The sequence below is a fragment of the Mastomys coucha genome, unplaced genomic scaffold, assembly GCF_008632895.1.
Source record: "Mastomys coucha isolate ucsf_1 unplaced genomic scaffold, UCSF_Mcou_1 pScaffold6, whole genome shotgun sequence".
In the NCBI taxonomy this organism is placed as follows: domain Eukaryota; kingdom Metazoa; phylum Chordata; class Mammalia; order Rodentia; family Muridae; genus Mastomys; species Mastomys coucha.
This window is the reverse complement of record NW_022196912.1, coordinates 99,172,082-99,191,464: the sequence shown is the minus strand read 5'-3', so window position 1 is coordinate 99,191,464 and position 19,383 is coordinate 99,172,082. Positions and strand designations below refer to the sequence as shown.

The window sequence follows — 19,383 nt, the reverse complement described above, 5'->3', positions numbered from 1 at the left end:
TATTTTTAAATGTCAAGCTTGAAGCTGTAAGAAAATGCTAATTGCCTTTCACCTATTAGAGCTCCTCTTGGGAATTAATTCGAAGGAAATAATTCTAAAAGGGAATAGAGAGCTATAAGCACAAAGGTATTTGTGGCAGTGTTGTTTAAAATAGCAGGAAAACTGTTAATGGCCTCAGGGTTCCATGCGGCTACATAATTTATGGTCCCTGGATTCTGGGGAGTGGTGTACTGCGTTAATATGAAGGTGCTGCTAATTCATGGGAAAATGTTGATGAATTTTAATGCCACTAAGTAAAGCATAAAACCTCTTCTGCATATACTAGTGAATGGATAACATCTCCAGTGCTTGGTCAGAGTAAAAGCTGACATAATGCAAACGCTGGACTCAGGTGAAGAGGCCATGCTCGGAATATTTATATATTTGATGTATACTATCTATACTTTAAAGAGATTAGGCCCCAACATCAAAGACTTCGGAAATGGGTGGGAAGGTCAGGGAGGGACTGTAAGCCTCCCATCTGTTAGCACCAGCAAGGCCCAACTGCTCGGGCTTATCAGCTATTACTGATGTTGCATGCCAGGGCTGGGGACTTCAGATTGTCCTGACCCCACACTGTAACTTCAGTGTTAACAGCATTAGGACTGTGCCTCCTGACTCTGGTAGGTGAAACCCCAGGTAGTTCAGAGACCCAGGAGGTGGTTCACACCTGAGTTTCTAGGGATCCTGCCAGCAAGATGAACATGTGGCCCTTGAGGCCCAGAACCACCCACTCATTTGCAAGCCCTAGCCCCAGGTGGTGAGAGCCAGCTCTCTCTTCTGCAGTTCCTAACAGGTAGCAGGGCGTGCTTTGTAAACTGACCTCCACAGCCCAGCGTCAGCCAGGTGGGGCCCTGGTGAGGTAGTGTCTCGGGCGTGTCCATTGTAGAACACATTTCAGAATTAGACTTCGAGCTGTTTTAAAGTGCCGGCTTTAGGAAAACTCCACCTTCATTCAGTCTACCTTTGGCTTATCAAAGAGGGTGTCTGAGTCCCCATATTCCATCAGCTTGCAACTTGGAGCTGTGCTCCAGCTGAGAGCCAACATCTGATGACCCTGTCATATTAGGGCAATTTTGAATTGGCTGTGCCCTGCGAATGGCCCCGTCACCCTCATAGTAGCCCCTTTTGTGCAGCCTTTTCTTCAAAGTGGGGGAACTTTTGGGACTATTTCTGTTTGGAGACCCTTTCTTTGCTCTTCCCCTGTGATTAGTCCAGGGTTGTGACCTCAGCAGGAAATGGAGATTCACTGGCAAAGTTTGGAGTCTTGGGGTGGGGTGGAGCTACAGAGCTCTGGGTGTATCTTGAGCGGGCAGGTTGGAGCTTGCTAGAACAAGGGCCACTGTAACAGATCTCGGAGATAGGCTTGGATATGTCCAGGCCTATCTGGGACTCCGTTATCTCAAGCATGTGTATGCTAAAACCAAATTCCAGAACTGTCAAAGATCTGGAGTTCTTTTGGTCTGTGGTCACATTGAAATAGTCTGGAAGTTTGCTAAGGTCCAAGAGGAATTAGAAAAAGAACATGCTTTCGGGGCTTGTCTGGATGCTTGTGAGGGATATTCAGTATAGGTTCATGTCTTCCAGGCCAAGCAATGCTCATGCATGTGATTAGAGTCGGGGTGGGGTGGGGGTGGGGGATAGGCTGTCACATTTCCTTGGCACATGGTGGCCATTCATAGGTACTCTGGCTCCATCTTCACCCAGTGTTGACAGTTGGTTTAGTTCTGATCACTGCTGGTGACTGAATATTACTTTGCTGCGGAATCTAAGTAGCTGGTTGTCTTCCTGAGCTCGGGACCCGCCCATTTCAGTTCCCTAATTTAGAGATCACGTGTTTGCCCCACGGTTGTCAGCTGCTTGGTTCTTTTGAAGCTTAAAACGTATTTCCATAGAAACAATGCTATAAATGGTTTCTGGGTTCCTAGGCTAGCCCACAAAGAGCCTTGGTATCACGCCAGAAGCTGCCAGAGTGAGGTATTAGTAAAATCGAGAACACACATGCAGCAGTAAGCCTTAGCACTGAGACTGTGTGGGCTTAAATGGTGTGGGCTTATTTGGGTAACTTCGCCCCTTCTGTGAGAGAGGTGTCTTTCAAAGTTGTCTTGATAAAGAAAGTTCTGGGGTCCTTTGGCCCCAACCCTTCCCCTCTTTTACCTGTTTGCATTTCTTTTCTTGTCCTCTTCTGGATGCCTGGGGCTTGAACCACTTGGCCCCTCTGGGACCTTGGCCTGGGCAGGCTCCGGATCCTGTTTGGGAACACTGGCAGTCTTTGTCATTTAAACCAACCTCCTCGGCCTGAAAGGACAAACAGCACACAGCAACAGTTTGCACGGTTCAGCCTTCTCACCTGATTGCGTCTGGTGCTCCCGTGGGTGTCTGTTTGCAGAGCAGCCTCTACACATTTCTTTGGGCTAATTTTGACACCTTGTGTGATTTCATCAGACTGGCCGGTGCATTGAGCCCATTCACATTTCAGCCTGTCGCTGTGTCATACCTTAAGCAAAGTAGATTTCTGTTCCTCAGCTCCATAGACTGTTGCTGTGAGCGTCCGATTGTTTTCATGGGCGGTAGGTAGTCTATTGATCCGAATTACTTGGTCAGTGTTAGACTCTTGCAAGACAAGGTAAGCTCACATTCTAGAAAGAGTTAAGCCAATTGCAGTGTGTATGTACAGCTGTCTCCCCAAAGCCCTCCTGACAGCACCTTTCTTGTCTTATTTATTTATTTTCACGTTGACTCAGCTGTAATGGGGCCTTAATGGCGTTCTGATTTGCATATCCTAAAATCGCTGCTGAGACTACAGTTTTCCTCCCAGTGACCTGCTGTCTGTGTTTCCGTGTGCGTCAAACCCTGCTCATCTTCAGCTGCAGAAGTCCATCCTACTTTCCTGCCTTGGTGGGGGTTCTGATTCACCCTCACACCTGAGGGGCTGACCACCCCAGTGACTCTCTGCCTTTCAGCCTTTTGAATGCTGGGCTACAAGTGACAGGGCCTGGGGGAGCCCTGGGATAGAAGCTGAAGGGCAGGAGGCTAAGGGGAGGCAGGGGTTTATCTGGGAGCTTCTGCAGGAGGGTCTGAGGTGACCTCCTTGGAGGGTGGTTGGCCTGAGAGGGCCTGCAGAGAGAGAAGCCTCAGGCTTTGGAGCTGGAGAGGACCCTAGGGGTGCTTCTGCTCTGAAGGTCATCGGGGAACTGGGAGGATGAAGTGACAAGCTGGCACAAGTGGGATGAGGAACGATGGAAGCCCATGACCTAGGAAAGATGAGGAACGGCAGCAGATCAGCATGTGTGACAGCCAAGTGTCTTTGCCACGCCGCTGTCGCACCTCTCCCGTTCCTTCTCCAAGGAAACTTGGTTGTAGTCAGTGTGCCAACTGATGGCTTATTTGTTTTTCTTTTCGAGACAGGGTTTCTCTATGTAGCCCTGGCTGTCCTGGAACTCATTCTGTAGACCAGGCTGGCCTCGAACTCAGAAATCTGCCTACCTCTGCCTCCCAAGTGCTGGGATCAAAGGCGTGCGCCACCACTGCCCGGCTTGAGACTTTAATTATTTAAATTTTATGTGTACGATTTGCCTGTGTGTTGCCTACATGTCTGTCTGTATACTATTTGTGTGAAGGAGGCCAGGGGAAGGTGTCAGATAGAACTGATGTTACAGAAGGTTTTAGCCTCTCTGTGGACCCTGGGAATTGAGCCTGGGTCCTATGGAAGAATAGTCAGGGCTCTTAGCTGTTAAGTTGTTTCTCTGATTCCTAAATCTCCTGATTGAAAAAACAAAAACAAAAGCTTGGTAATAAAATCCATTGAAAATAAAATATATGAGCCAGACAAAATATTCCTGTGAGGGAGAAAGGCTTACCAGGCTCCAGTCATCCCCTCAATTTATTCACCTGCCTTATTTGGGAAACTGGATGTGTGTCCAAGTCAAATCCACTTGTATGACCTTGGGAGAGTGACTCCACCATTTCTACCCTCAGCTTCCTTTTCTATAAAATGGGGATAATGGCTTCCTCCCAGGGTGCTGGTTGTCAGGTATGTCCTAGATAGATATGTTGCATAGGTTTGTAAGTCATCCAGAAAAGTGAGGATCAAGCTAAGACCTTTGTTTACCTTTCTCAGTCCAGAACCTATACCACATCCTATGGACCTGCATCCTATGGACACTGGAGTCTTTCATTTCCCTGGAAAACTGTAGGTTATTTTACGAGAACTTGAATGCCTAACAGCTACCAAGCTTAACCAGGAGGCCTCTTAAGGCAGTGGACTTCATGTAGTAAGCTCTAGGACCTAGAAAGCCACATGTCAGTAAAAATAATATCATACACCCCTGAACTTAAGGAACCACTGATTCTAATAAGTCATTTTATGTCAAGCTAGAAAGAGAAAATGGGGCTGGAGAGTTGGCTCAACAATTGAGAGTACATACTGCTCACGAAGAGGACCTGAGCTGGGTTTCTAACACCGGTGTGGGCTGACTCGCACCACCAGTAACTCCAGCATCAGAAGGTCCGTACCCCTTCCTGGACTCTGCCAGCTTCTCTATTCACATGTACACAACACACACACACACACACACACACATACACACACACACACACACACACACACGCGTGTGCACACACATACACATTAAAAATATTAAAATAAGTGTTTTATTTATTTAGTTTCCAGAGACAGGGTTTCCATATGTACCTCTGGCTGTCCTGGAACTGTAGTCTGGCCTCTACTCACAGAGATCCGCCTGCCTCTGCCTCCTGAGTGCAGGGATCAAAGGCGTGCACTGCCACCGCCAGGCTAAAATAAAACTTTTATAAAGAGAAAATTCTGGTAATTAAATCACACGTATAGGCCTATAGGCCCAGTATTGAAGGTGAATGAAGAGGATGGATTGAGCCGGGCAGTGGTGGCTTGTGCCTTTAATCCCAGCACTTGGGAGCCAGAGGCAGGCAGATTTCTGAGTTCGAGGTTAGCCTGGTCTACAGAGTGAGTTCCAGGACACAGAGAAACCCTGTCTCTAAAAACCAAAATAAATAAATAAATAAATAAATAAATAAATAAATAAAGGATGGACTGAACCTAGGAGAGAAACCTCATCTCTAAAAACCAAAATAAATAAATAAATAAATGAATAAATAAATAAAGGATGGACTGAACCTAGGAGTTTGAAGCCAGTCTGGGCAACATAGTAAGACCCTCTCTTACTCATAGAAACCAAAATCCAACCAAGCCAAACAGTAACAAACACGTGGAATCTGTGGTCACAAGCATCCCGATTTCAGAGGTGCTTAGATAGAAAAGCAGTGAAAGTAGCCATTAAATCATGATCTATTTTCTATATATGGTTTTATTAAAGTTCTTGCCAAAAGTGTTCACTCTTACGCACCAAGCACAGGTACCCTGCTGACATCAGAGTTACCAAGGTCTAAGCTGTGCCTTGCAGGAGCTCTGATCTGGCCCATGATGCTCTGACCCAGGGAAAGTCAGCAAACAGTAGGACAATGCATGGATGATGGAGTAAAGATAACCCAAGGACCAGTGTAGGAGTGGGGACTGAGAAGGGGTTTGGGGGCCAGGGCTTTCCTGAGGAAGTGCTGTTAGGAGAGTGGGAAATGGCAGTTAAGCAAGGTGAGATATCCCAGCTGCAGCTCACAGGCGGTCCTGCAGCACAGACAGCTACACCACAGTCAGTCCCACAAGAGGCTCCTCTGGGTGGAGCAGCGGTGACCTTCTAGCCAGCAATGCACTTAACCAGCCTGGTAGAAGAAACCCTGGAGAACTCTAACACTGTATGTATGAGCTTTCCTTGCTTGGAGGAGTGAAAGTCGGTGGCCTGGAAGCGCTATAAACTGTGGTCTGCTGGGAGACCTGGGCATGGGTTACCTACAGCTGAGGAGAAAAGGAGGGGAAGCTGGAGTGAGGTGGAGACATCCTGGGGAGCCTCAGGTTGCCTGTCTGTGGTTGGGTGGGCACAGGCTGGGATGTTGGATGGTCCCAGGAACATGAGTGTGTGCTAACCAGTCTGGTTCACAACCCCAGCTTTCTGCAGTAGGTAATAGGAACTACTAAGGAATTGGCACTTTGATGGTTTGTGGATCATAGCAGTGTGTATGGCCAGAAGCAAAGAGAGCAGTTAGGAGGTGAGGAGAGGACGGCCACCTCAGATCAAAGAGCTGGTGTGGGCCAGCCATTTAAAACTCTCTCGCCTTCACTTTGCAGAGGAGCAAACAGAATGTTGAACCTGCTCAAATCAAGGTCACCAGGCTAGTGCAAGCCAGGATTTGGAACTAGACCCAAACACTAGCATAACTATGAATTTTGGATTTCAGTCCATGACTTATCAATATTAGTTTTTATTTTAAAGCTTGCTCCATTGCACACATTGGATCTTTGGGGATTCCTTTCTTCCTGGCTCACTGCGATGATGTAGGGGAAGCTGAGTTCCAGGCGGCGGCCAACAGGAGAGTCTGTTCAGGGCTGGTTCTACAGTGGCCTGGGGACTATGCTAAAGCAATTCACAATTCACGGGGAAAGCAGGCAGTTCTTGTCTCTTAAAGAAAGGGTGTCTCTGTCCCTTGGCCCTGCTGGTCAGCCCTCCCTGGCAGCCACACCTGTTTTGTTCTTCTCCCTGCAGCCAGCCAGATGTCTCTCTACCAGAGTGACAGGAGCAACTGGGGACATCTATAGAAGCTCCCTTTGAGGGCTGACAAAGGCACTAGGAACCTGGCTAGGCCTGTGGGGGAGGGGCAGGAGGGAAAGTACCCAGGGATGCAGACAGCTGGGGGCTGGTGTGGCAGGCATTCCCTAGAACAGGTGAAGTAACTGAAGCAAAGAGGAAGGGTCTCCCTGGTTCTCAGGGGTAAAAGAGATCAAATGCAGGAGCTTCTCAGCTTAACTTCGTGACTGGGTGGCTTTAAGCTCTCTGCTCTGTCAGGAAGGACCTGGGAAGAAACACAGCCATCAGAGGGGTTGTCCCTGATCAGCTCAAGATCCCAGCGTGGTGGGAAGGATACAAAAGGGATGGAGTGGGGGCAGCCTTGGAAGGACCCCCTAGATAAGACACCAAATTGATGTTGGAAGTACTCCCTTTGGTAGAGTCTCACAGAGGCTCATCCTGGGGCCTTTTTTTTGGGTGGGGGTTGTGTGTAAGGATCTTTCGAGAAATTAAGTTCTTGAAAGGGAGAAGGGAGGAATAAATGCAGAGAAATAACAGTTCTAAACCCATAAAACCAAATATGGTGAATTTGTTATAGGCAAAAAAACAAAACAAAAAAACCCAAACCAAAGCACCAACCGAGGGGCGCTAGACAACTGTCCCGAGGCTACACAACACATTTACTTATTTCAGACAGGATCCAGATTCAGTCCTGGTTTCCTATCTTTTCCACAACTTTCTTTTCTCTTGTAACTCTAGGCAAGGAGGTCCTAAAGGTAGCATCTTTATTTCACAAAGGGAAATAACAGTGGGACATAAGGAACCTGGCGTTGTGGGCGGATGGAGCCCTCCGTAGTGTCTCTTCGCCCAGTAAATGTTAACATTCCACGTGTGCTGACTACAGTGAGTAAGGGAAGGGACAGAGAAAGAGCAGGCATGCAACATGGGGACTAGAGAGAAGAAAACAACTCTCTCTCTCTCTCTTTCTCTCATAAATAGTATTGGTATGTAGCCCAATATATCCCCAAACTCTTGATTTTCCTGCCTCAGCCTCTTGAGTTCTGGGATTGGAGTGTCTGCTATTACCATTTCTTTCTTCTTAAGCTCTTCCTTTCTTCCTCTCTTCTTCCCCTAGCAACGCCATGCCTCAGGCACGGAGCCACATCCCAGCCCTAGAACTCTATTCTGTAGTGAACAGTGATGACAGAAACTCAGTGGAGGGGGATGGGCAGTAGCCCCAGGGCTTCTGGGAAGCCTCTTGCCATTCTTTATAAAATCTAATGTGATTTTCTCATGCACTACACAATTCATCTTCGGGAGAGTTTTACAGATTATTTAATTGTATGAACGTTTTTGCCTGCATGGTTGTCTGTGCATCAGATATGTGCCCGCTGCCTGTGGAGGTCAGAAGAGGGTGTCAGATCCTCTGGACGGACAGTTGTGAGCCACCATGTGGATGCCGGGAACCGAAGCCAGGTCCTCTGCAAGAACAACTAGTGTTCTTAACGGCTGAGCCACCCCTCTAGCCTCTCCCCACCAATCCCTGAAGTGTTTAACAGGCTGGACATAGGGGATATCCATTCTGAGGTGTCTAAGAGTCACCATCATCCCAGGAGGCTCCGCTCCACTTCAGATGGACTCAGCTTGGCTTCCAGTCCTCAGTGCTCTGCTAACTAGAGTGTTTCTTAGCAGATACACCAGGAACCGAAGCCCTGCATTCCTCTCTTCCCTGTGGTTTGTGAAGAAGTGGGGTGGTAGGGGAGAATGGCATTCCATGTGTAATCCTACCAACTCCCCCAGCTCATCCCAACCCCAGCTCTGAAAGGCCACCTTCTTGGTGGTCCCAGAGGCTTGTAGGAGGGACTGGAGAGCTTCAAAAACCAAAACTTTCTCAAGTCAGTGATTCTGCTCTGTCATATCTGCAGCAGGACTGACCTCCAAGGCTTTCCCAGAAAGGCCATAGCTTCTCTCATAACACCTCATTTGCTTGTTGAGAGGGAGACTTCTACCACGGTCAGAATTCTCCTTTCTTCCTCTTTTCCTTTTCGAGGTGGCCCAAGTTTAGAAAAACTTTGTTGAGTGAAGGAGTGTGCTGCTCATGGTAGGCAGGGTGTTCTCCCCCCCACCACTGCCCCCGTGGGCTCCACCCCTCCACCCCACCCCCAGCTCACTCACTTCTCTTTCTTGTACATCTTGCCCCCTGCCTCTCCTCTCTGCTGCTCTGGGACTGGCCCAGCAGCCTGTGTTGGAAGCGGGGAAGCACTCTGAGACCAGGCTGAGCAGTTCTCTTTAGAGTAATGGCTCCCATTTGTTACCGTGAGGCTGGGCTCTGGCTCTATGGTGGCAGACTCCTCTAGGAATGTGCTCCTCAGCTAGGTCAATTTTTTGAGATGTCCCAGGGCCAGTTTGTATTTTCTTTAGGGGCTCCCTCTGGGCTGGCCCTGGTTAACTGCAGAGGCTGAGCCTTCCTTCAGCAAGGTCTTCTACTACGGCAGGTTTAATGAAGGAATGGCCACAGTGGACAGTGGAGGTCAAGCGGGTTGCTTTTGTTTTCCTCACATGGACGAACTGTCACACGGAGGAAGAAACCTGCAAATGGAAAAACCAAAATGGCTTTTATACCCAGCCTCTGCCAGGAGCACTGAGAGGCCAGCCTGTACTTAAGGCACTGTGTCTCTGAGTACCCGAGTCCCTCGACTGGTCATCGGCCTACTCTTTGGGAGACTGGAGGATGAGAAGAGAGATGACAGAGATATTGGGTTACCCTGTGGCCTTCTGTGAGGCCGTCAGCGTCTCTGACTTGCACTCCCATCCGCTGAATGAGTGCTAAAATATACTCACACAGCTGTTTAGTTACTGTACAGGGAAGTAAGTGTTGGGAGGCTTGTCATAGTGGATGCTAAACTGGGGAGCCTGGACTTTTCGTTGTAGAAATGGGTTGCCCAGGCTCCTCCTTTTTTTTTTTCCACAGTCACAGAATTATGGATCTTAAACTGGAAGTGATTTTTAAGAGGTCATCTAGTCTAGTCCCCTGGCATACTCATTGGTGTTTTGTAGCTAATTCTCTGACCTGTCATAACAGGACAAATAAGCCCTTGTCTTCTGGGGAGGAGTCCTTCCAGGTGCACAGAGGTGAAGCCAGCAAAGAGGTGGGTGAAGATGGGAAAGCCATGCCTCTTAGTGCTCTCGAGTTTCTGTGCAGGTTCCCCTGTTGTCTGTGTCACCCACTCCCCTAGGTAAGGTGAAGAAGACTCGGGCTCTGCATTCTCAGGGGTGAGAATGGGTCAGCTGCCCTTCTGCTTCTGAGAGGAAGGGCTGCACCTGACTCTTAGGACTGGACGCCAGGGAGAGTGGCTACCAGAATACAGTGTGTCCCTCAGTGAGTTTTCCTTCAAAGGAAAGCTTTCTGACTCATCTTAAGAAGCAACACCAGACAGACGGCAAAACACACCTGACTTTCGTTCCCTCAGCTCTGGAAGAATTCTATAGTTTCCTATCATCCACCAAAATGCAGAAAGAGGCATCACGGGCTAGAGTCTGAAAATGATGTCAGGGTGGTTTAAGAAGACCTTGAGTGAACGTCGTCCAACTTTGGCCTAGGTTGTGAGAATTCAATCCGGGAGCGTTTCATCTCCTAAGTAATGGTCCTGTAAGTCCCTTTATAGAGACAGGGTTGGTTTCTCTATAACCTACCCGGGCGGGCTGGTAGCTAGAAATCCTAACTCAGGAAGGCTGTTAATGAAATGCCTCAGAGAGGATTATGCATGTTTTACTGCATCCAAAGTCACAGTTTTACTGCATCCAAAGTCACAGTTCTCTTTGTGGAGGAAAGCGCCTTGTGCCCTCTTCATTATGGCGGGCGCGCGCGTGCGGGCGCGCGCGCGCACACACACTTTCCTGGCAGGCTGGATGGGTTTCCAAACATTTCGTCACCGTCTCCTCCTGACCTTGATGTGCAAGGAACAAGCCGCGTGGCCTGTTGATTACAGAAGAGCCATGGGGGCTCAGATCTAGGCTGGGGGGTTGGGAGGAGGGTGGCCACAGCTTTGCAAGTGGAGGTAAGGGCTGCTGGAAATCCCCAGCCCCGGCAGCCGCCCCGAGGTTTAAAGACGCCTCCCAGCCTTATTTGGTCGCAGGAAGTGGGCGGCGCGGAGCCTGCAGGCGGGGAGGCCGCCCCGAGACAGTTGTGCTGATGAAGTGGTAGAGCTGGTTCCTGCTCGCCGCCGAGCCGCGCGCGCTGGCCAGCCACTGGGCGCTCGGAGCTCCCAGCCTCGAGTTGTGCAATCCTTTGTAGCACGCCAGCGAGTCCTCCTCCTTCGCTCTTGCCTCTCGCCCTCTCTCTCTCTCTCTCTCTCTCACTCTTTTTTTTTTTTCAAGCTGTGAGCTCAACCGATGAGTCAGAGCCGTGCAATCCTGACACTGCATCGCAGGACTTGGGGTGACACGCAGGGAGGGAGAGCGCTCTCGAGGCGGACTGTAAGGGCGCGGGGCGCGCCAAGGCTGCCGGGTCGCGAGCTGCGGGTGACAGCACGCACGTCCCGCTCGGGCCCTGCCAGCAAACTTCCAGGCTTCGGGAGGCGCGGGCTTAGCTGAAGCCCCGCGAACGCCGCGGGGAAGCGACAGCGCCTATTTGTTTTTAAAAATCCGGGAGTGCGTGCAGGCGGCTGGGCTCTTCCGAGGCGACCCAAGGCGGCGGCCCGCGGCGGAAGGAAGGGGCACTGCTGAGGCCGGAGGCCGAGCGGGAGCCGGGTAAGTGCTGTTGCTCGGCGGGCGGCCGAGGCCTGCAGGCGGTGCGGCCAGCAAGGGGACCCTGGGCGACCGTGCAGGCGGTGGCTGCAGCTCTGCACACGCCAGGCCTCCGGCGGCCAACTTCTGCGGCCTACGGGGCGGCGGGAGCTGGTGCGTGGGCCGCCGTCGCCCGCCTCCGCCCGGCCCGCACCGCGCGCCCGCCGCTGTGTGTGTGTGCAGCTCAGCCCCGGTGGTGTTCGTGCAGCTACGCAGCTAGATCGCGGCCCGCCCACCCAGGCGCGGCCCCGGCTGGGAAGCCCTCCCTAGTCTCTCTGTCCCGGGTACCAGCGGCTGAGGACCGCGGCTGCTGCTCCTGCGCGCGCGCGAGAAACGTGGTGACCGCAGGGACCCGCTGGCGTGCCGGGCCGGGGAGGCGAGACGAGAGGCTCGCGAGCAGCGAGAACTTAGAGAGAGGGCGCCCCTTCTCTTTCCAGCGTGTGGGGCGCTGGGGTCAGCGCGGGGACTTTGCGGGGACAGACCTGCGGGCGGGGGGGAGGCTGCGGGGGATGGGGGCAGGGAACTGGGGCCAGTGCTGGAGAGGCCTAGGCTGGAGTGCTGAGCGCGCGGGCCGGAGGACGGCCGTGGAAGCCGCCTCACCCCGCGCGGCTGGCGCTGCTGGTGCAGCTCAGACCTGTCATCCGGCTCGCCCGCCCCCGCAGGCTCGCGTCCCTGGCCGGGTGCTGTGTTCCATGGCGCTTGTCCTGAGCTTTAGAGCCTGGGTTCGTCTGGGCCCTGCATATGGCGGGCTTGTTGGAGTTAGTCGTTCCCCGCCCCACACGCTCACATTGAGGGGCATGGGGACCTCTGCTGCGCCCCCCATCCAGGCCTTAAAGTAAGGACTTTGAGGAGTTGAGGAACTTACGACACTTGGGGCTTTCAAGCCTCAGAACCAAGGCAAGACCTGGAGGAGGCGTCCACTACCCCAAAGGGAGGCCACTTAGTGTCCCAAACCATCTTCTAGCCCGAGCTGCTGGAAAGATGAAAGGGGAAGTTTCTTGCCTCCTTTTAAGCTTTGTTGGCTACAACTTCAGTGGCCACTTCCTGCTTCCACCATCCCACTTCGGACTTCTGTGCAGGATAGGGGAGCAGTGACTGGTCTTTGAGGCCACCGCGGCGTGTGTGTGTGTGTGTGTGTGTGTGTGTGTGTGTGTGTGTGTGTGTGTAGGTGTAGGAGATCCCCGTGGCCACTGTGGCTGGGGAGGGGAAAGGTGGCTTCATCCATCCCCGGGAGCCTGGCTTGGTGGCCTGGGTTATCCTCACCCTGTAGTTTTAAGGCTAAGAGGGTTTGGTGAAGATGGAATTTTATCTCTGACCTCTGACTCCAGCCTGGGTGCCTCAGCTGAAGGGGTGAAGCATCAGTCTTAATCCAGAGCCTCCCAGGGAAAGTATGATACATGTACCCATAGCATCAGAAAAATGCACCCTTTCTGTGTGGTCGCATGAGTCCAGAACCAAAAGGGACAGACAGACCTTGGGTTGAGAACTTATGAGGCCACTCTTTCCTGCTGCTCTGCAGGGTGTAAACATTCAGTTACTGTGATAAATTATCTCATTGCACAGCCCCAGTCCGGTCTCCTTTCTAATTGGATTGGCCTCTGGCTGGTTTCTCTGGTTTGTAACTCCCAAGGAGTCAAGGGGTGATGAGCCCGGAGAATGACCCCAGGTTTAGAGCTTGCTCTGGGGAGCCGGGTCAGCTGCTACTGTGGCAGCTCCAAGCACCCAGGTAGAACCCCAACTCCTCAATTCGAGAGAGAGTTCCTTGGAGTGCCCACAAGGATGAGAGTTTAACTTTTAAACATGAAATTTTAAAAATAGCCCTAGCGTTTGACCCTGGGCAGCTGCTTTTAATAAGTGGAAGAGGGGAGGCAACATGTAACTAGATGCAATTGAGGGCCTGCCATGGCTGCAGAACCCAGGGAAAGGACTCTGGAAAAAAGACGGAGTAGGCAAAAGATGGAGGGAGAGTGCATCTGGCTAGGCTCCTGTGGACCTGGACCACAGATCTTTAGCCTTGATATCCTGCTGGCCAGAGAAAAGCTTGCTGATGCTGGTGATGGGGGTGAGGACGTTAGGTAGCTGGGAGACTCCTGCCATGTCTTTACTCCTGCTTCACGTGTCCCTCTGAACATGTAACCGCTGCTTTATTCGCACACATATATGGCATCAGAAGCATAGGTTCTCCTTCACAGAGTTGCTGTGAGGACTCTGAGTTACATAAAACACTGATAGCTTCTACTTTAGTGTAAGCTTGGGGCTCTTTCCACAATGCCTGGCATCTGGTAGGAGTTAGTACGAGTTAGGTAAATGAGTGTGAGATATCCATACACAAACAAATGAATGTGTTTGCCAAGATTGGCGGTACACCCAGATGCTTGGGAGGCAGGTGTGGGAGGGTGGGGTGTGGGGTGGGAGCATGACTTGAGCTCATCATGAATTCAAAGCCATCCTAGGTGGGCTGAGTGGTCTGTCTCAAAAAAGAAAAAAAAAAAAGATTTGCCATAAGGAGGGCCCTGGAGTCATTTCTCTCATATAGGGACCACCCTACCGCATTGTTAAATTTCATAGAGGGTCAACCCACCACACGGATGCTAGTGTTGGATGGTAAAGCTTGCTCCTTAACACTCCTCTGCATTTGGCCTTTGGCAGTCTGTGTCCCTGTCATCTTGACTCCACAGGGACTTCAGAATGAGTTTTAGCACCTCCAGTCTAGAGATCTGCTAAACTGGCCATTTCCTTTGGCTGGACAGATTGGCACCCTTTGTGTGTGTGTGTGTGTGTGTGTGTGTACTGGTGCAGGGACAGGTGTCTGTGTGTGTGTGGGGGGGGTGTACTTTCTTCCTGACTCACTGCAGACTGCAGGAAATGCAGCCAGTGGTGGCTTTTCATTGGAGATTGCTTCTGCACATTACAGCTCTGTGAGGCTAAAGGAAATTGCAGTGGTCAGGGGCTGGGAATGCTGAAATCCTCAGTTCTTAGTAAGGGGAACTACTTAGTAAGGGGACCTGTATTTGCACTTGAAGCAGCATGCAGGACACTGAGACTGTGAGCTCATTTTATGAATCAGAACCATTACAGCATAACCTCTGTGTTGGAGACGGCTTTTGGGAATCCAGATTGCCCTCCTCCCACCGCCACCGCTTCTACACTTCCATGAGCCCTCACAGTCACACACTTGGGAACTGTTACAGTTGAGGGGAACATCAATTCAAATTCCAGAGCCAGCAAGCCAAACTGGTCCACACCCACTTCCGCCTCCACACTGGGCTGCCATTCCTGGATGGTACGTGGACAGTCACCTGGCAGTGACTGAGGGAAGCCTGGCGGGTGCATGGGAATGAGCCCTGAGCAACCCAGGTTCATACTCCGCTCCTACAGTTGCAGTGTGGCCTTGTGCGTTGCTTAATTTCCTGAGCTTCGGTTTTCTCCTCTGTAAAATGGAGAGAATAGTACTTTGTACAGTTGCTGTGAAGGTGAAACATGATTATGCATGCAAATTGATGGGCTGATAGTAAGTAGGTTTGCAATAGATGCCAACTGTCTTTCACTAGGTGCAGGCCCGACTCCTGTTGGCCTTCCATATGCCGCTCCCGGGGAAGAAGAAATGAAGGGTGTCCTGCTTGTGGTGGGAGTCAGTGTCTGGGACCGAGTTTGTGGCTTTTTCAAGTGAAGCTTATTTTCTAGCTCTTTAGGTCCCAGGTCCATGCTGGCACAAGGAGCTATCCCTGCAGAGGATGGTTAAGGGCTCACTTCCCTGGGGAACCTACCCTCCCAGGCCTGAAAACCTCTTCTGGGCTGGCACAGGTCTTTTGCAGTCTAGGAAAACGTACCTTTTTTTTTTTTTTCCTCACCTGAACCCTGACAGTATGACCTGGATGGAGGTTTGGGTGGAGCCAGGGTGGGAGTTGTCCCATCAAAGGGCACTTTGTCCCTTGTCCCAACTGAAGAGTAGGGATGAATAGGAAAGAAGCTGTCCCGAGTCAGTCAGCAGAGCTGAGGCTTTACTGGGTGCTGACAGTCTCCCTTAGGAGAGCCTGTTGCTTATGGTTCTGGTAAGAACCAGTGTGGAGGAAGGACCAGGACAGTGGCAGTGGCACATTGCTTCCCTGGTAGCTGCTGCTCTTTCTCTTCCTAGAATGGCGCCTCATATCGTGACCAGCCGGGGAAGGCGCTCCCCGGCTCCTTTGCCTTTCTCCCAGCCACACAGAGCTTGTGGCTGAGAGAGCTTCTCCCTCCAAGTCTCAGGGAGGGGGAAGGGAGCAGCCTGGGTGCGATCTGCTCACCCAAGCTGGAAGGGAGGGAAGTACTGTAGGCTTGCCGCCAGATGGGGATTCCCTGAGGCCGTCCAGATCCTTCAGGAAGATGGCCTCCAGTGATACGGGAATGCAGTAACGCAGGAAGGGGATGCAGGTTTCAGCTTTTCCCAGTTTGGGAAGGCAGAAGCCCTAGTCCAGCCCACTGTTGCCAAAACTTGCTAGGTGGGAAGGGAAAGCCACTAGAGCTCCGACAGGGGCTGACGTGGTAACTGCAGTGCAGGTGGGCCCGCGCGTTTTAAGCTTCTCCCAGCAATCTCTCCTCAGCCTGGGGCAGCTCCCGGGGCGAGCACCTGTGTCCTCACCTGACCTCACTGTGTCCAAGGCATTAGTTCATAATCACGGGCTCCCCAGCCTTAGGGAGTCACCCCAGAGCTGGAAAAGACTGGAGTGGGGGAGCTAAACGCCTTCCTTACCACATAGGGAGGCCAAGAGACTGTGAGTTGCCAGTTCCCATTTCACCTTGGGAGGGTGGGAAGAGGGGGGATGTACATCCGGTGTCCGTCTTCAGGGTCACTGCCCTCGGAGTTTGGAAGTTAGAAGGGCTGCCTGCAGTGCAGGAAGAACCCAGAGGAATACTGTCTAAGCTTCTGGGTGTGGTTCAGCCTTCTGCTGGCTGCATGGTTATTTATTTGTGTGTGTGTGTGCAGTGTGGTTGGGGAGCTGGATCTAAGTGAAAGCGGAAGTATTCATTCTACACAGGCACACACAGGATCTGACAGTGGCAGGTAGGAAAAGAACGGGGGTCAAGGCCCCTCTGCATAGTGGCTGCTGGTGTGTCTTCTGTCCCTGTGCAGCTTGCACACTTGAGAGTAGACAGCCCTCCCATGTTAACTGGTGGCAGCTCTTCCTTGCAGGTTCTGAGCAGAAGTGCCAAAAATAACGAAGCTGGTACTTCCACTTGTGGGACATTCCCGGCCCCGACTTCTGGGCAGACTTGCCTACTTTCAAAAGCAGGCCCAACATCTGCCATCCCTGTTCCTACTTCCTGTGGCCACCCTTCCCCAGCGTCTCTCAGATTATGGCGCCCTTCCTTTTATTGCTCTCCTTAGAGTGAGTTGAGGAGGGTGGTGGCTCAGCTTGGTGGGCCTGAGAGTCCGGCCAGTGTTCTCTGGGAAAGACTCTTGTCCTCCTGTGTCCCTGTGGTCTCTGCTGGCACAGTTGAGTCTAGAAGAGGCCTGTGCTGCGTGTGCTCTGGAATTCTTGCCAGCTCTCTCTCCCGAGTCTGGTGACCAGATGTCCTGCGTGTCTGCAGAACCCAACACTGTTTCTGGGACTCCTTGTCTCCTTGTTCTGCACAGGCTGCCCAGAGCTGCTGTCAGCCAGCTGTGGAGCTGGAAGAGGCGAGCCATTCATTGCTCCCAGGCTCAGCAAAAAGAGGGAAGGAAATAACATGGATGGAGGACCCGCTTTGTGCAGGCCCTTCGTTTACTGTGTGTTACCTCATCTAAGCCCGAAGTGGCTTCAATACTGTGGTGCTCACTCACTGATAAGAAAGCTGAGCTCACGCAGGCTAGCAACAGAGAAGCTGCACACGGGTCAGCCTTCGTAGGGCACAGCTCTACCCACTCTTCTGTTTCCACGTGGGCAGGGAATGGGGTTTCACCCATGGAACATGGTAAGATGGTAAGAATTGGGGCGCCGTTGGACTGATGGGTAGGGGAGATGTAGGGCTGAGAAGACAAGGAAAGAACCCAGTTTTGAGCTTGGGTCTGAGGGTGGCTGGGACATTCACTCATGCTTGGAAGGAGGCCGACGAGGCTTGACTTAAGCCTTCTAGATGTCTCCTCTCCCAAATGTACCCTAGCCTCTACAGTCATAAGAAAAGCTCTGGAAGACGGTAGACTAGGGGTTAGGTGGGATCTTGGGTCTTCCTACTGCTGGGTTTGACCCTAGGGCCTGTCATTCCTGTTAGCTTGGCCTAGGTCCCACAGTCCCTGGTTGATGTGTACTTGGGGCTTAGGCTGAATGTTCTGCGGGTGCGTGGCATGGCATGCCAAAGGCCTCTGGGTGTATTTCAGGAACAATAAAGAATAAATCAACACAGGAGAAAAGGCTCCACAGCAGCTGCTCAGAGACGGGAGAAATTCAAGGAATGTGCCAGCATTTGGCAGAGATCCTGCATCTTGACCAGGGCCTGAGAAAGGGCCTGACGCTTGACTTGGTGTTTGGGTGAGAAAGATGGGCAGCTTTCTGTACCTACCCTGCAGCCCTTTTAAGAGGTTCCAGGAAGCTAGCTATTGGGAACCCAGCTTTCCTGGCAGCCAGTTTTGGTGCTTCTTGGTCACTGGAAGGATCAGAGAACACAGTCACTTATCTCCATTCTTTATTCTTACCTCAGACAAGCAGACACCAATATCCTCCATGCCAAGCCTGGCAACCAGAGGGGTCTTGTCCCTCTCTCTAGAGCTGGCCAGAAGGGATGAGCCAAACAGTTGTCAAGGACCTGGCAGGTCTGAAGGGGTTCTGTGGTGGTTTGAATAAGAATGCCCCCTTCCCTCAGACTCATCTGTTTGCATGTTTAGTCGCCAGGGAATGGCACTGTTTGAGAAAGATTAGGGGGTGTGGCCTTGGAGTGGGCATGCCCTTATTAGAGGAAGTGTGTCACTGGGGGTGGGCTTTGAGGTTTGAAAAGTCCAAACCTGGCCCAATGTCTCTTGTTTCCTGCTGTATGTGGATCTGAATGTAGCACACTTGGCTCCCTCTCCAGTACCATGTATGTCTGCCTGCCTACGTACTATGCTCCCCTCCATGATGATAACCTCTGGAACTGTAAGCAAGCCCCAAATAAATCCTTTCTTTTAGAAGACTTGCCTTGGTCACGGTGTCTCTTCACAGCATTAGAACAGTGACTAAGACAGGTTCCAGATGTGAGGGCATCCATTTGACAGCCCTGACTCTACTCAGGTAGTCTTCTGTATGTTCTTGGGGCAGTTGACCATGGTTTCATGGGTCTTGGTTTCATCAGCCATGAAACAGGGATTTATTTCTGTTGAGATCTTGGAGTATATGGTTACTAATCTCCCTCTCCCTTGTTTAGCATGTGCCATGAACAGCTTTTATTTACAAATTTAAGTTCAGAAGAAGCTATGGAACCCATGCAGAGATGGGATTGCCTGGGCCTGGATCTGATGTCTGGGGAGTTGGGGCCATAGCTGCTCATAGGAAATCAAGCATAGAACTGATTGGATTCAGACTTCAGGGGAACAGGGGAAGGGATAACGGTATAGGATGATCTGGGGAAGGCGGGAGTTACTTTGAAGCCACTTGTGGGTTTAGTACTGAAGGGTATGGGCACCTTGCAGCTCCTGAAGGAAGACGTGGGAATCACTGTAGCCTCTTCGGACCGGCCTTTCCCAGCTAGCCACACTTCCCGATCATCAGCATGGCTGTCACACGGCCTGCAGCAAGAAGCTGTGTCAGGGGGGCTTCTCTTTGCCTGGTGGTCCTGTTATCGGTTTCACCCAACTCAAACAAGAAGCTACAAGCCTGAGACTCAAGGAGAAGAAAATGTGCAGAAAGAGTTATGGAGACAGGTGGTCCTGGCTCCAGTCCTGGGCTTGCAGCCTTGCTTCCCTGACCTTTGACCCCTC

The 19,383-nt window shown here is 51.5% G+C and overlaps 1 protein-coding gene and 1 long non-coding RNA gene across 3 annotated transcripts in view; one reads left to right on the top strand and one right to left on the bottom strand.

Moving 5' to 3' along the window:
- The window catches only part of Mideas (mitotic deacetylase associated SANT domain protein), a 68,467-nt gene that overhangs the window by 14,929 nt on the left and 34,155 nt on the right, over positions 1-19,383 (top strand). The window contains exon 1 of one of the 2 annotated variants that reach the window (XM_031357763.1): positions 10,911-11,441. The exons of the other annotated variant lie outside the window; for it this stretch is intronic. The gene's annotated coding sequence lies outside the window, so the exon portion shown is untranslated. Of the gene's footprint in view, positions 1-10,910; positions 11,442-19,383 lie in introns of those variants that run through there. 2 annotated transcript variants of the gene reach the window in all.
- On the bottom strand, positions 6,375-10,881 carry LOC116081143. Its single transcript, XR_004114720.1, has 2 exons — positions 10,144-10,881; positions 6,375-9,281 (listed from the first exon to the last, which is right to left on the bottom strand). It is a non-coding gene; the product is annotated as an uncharacterized LOC116081143 (long non-coding RNA).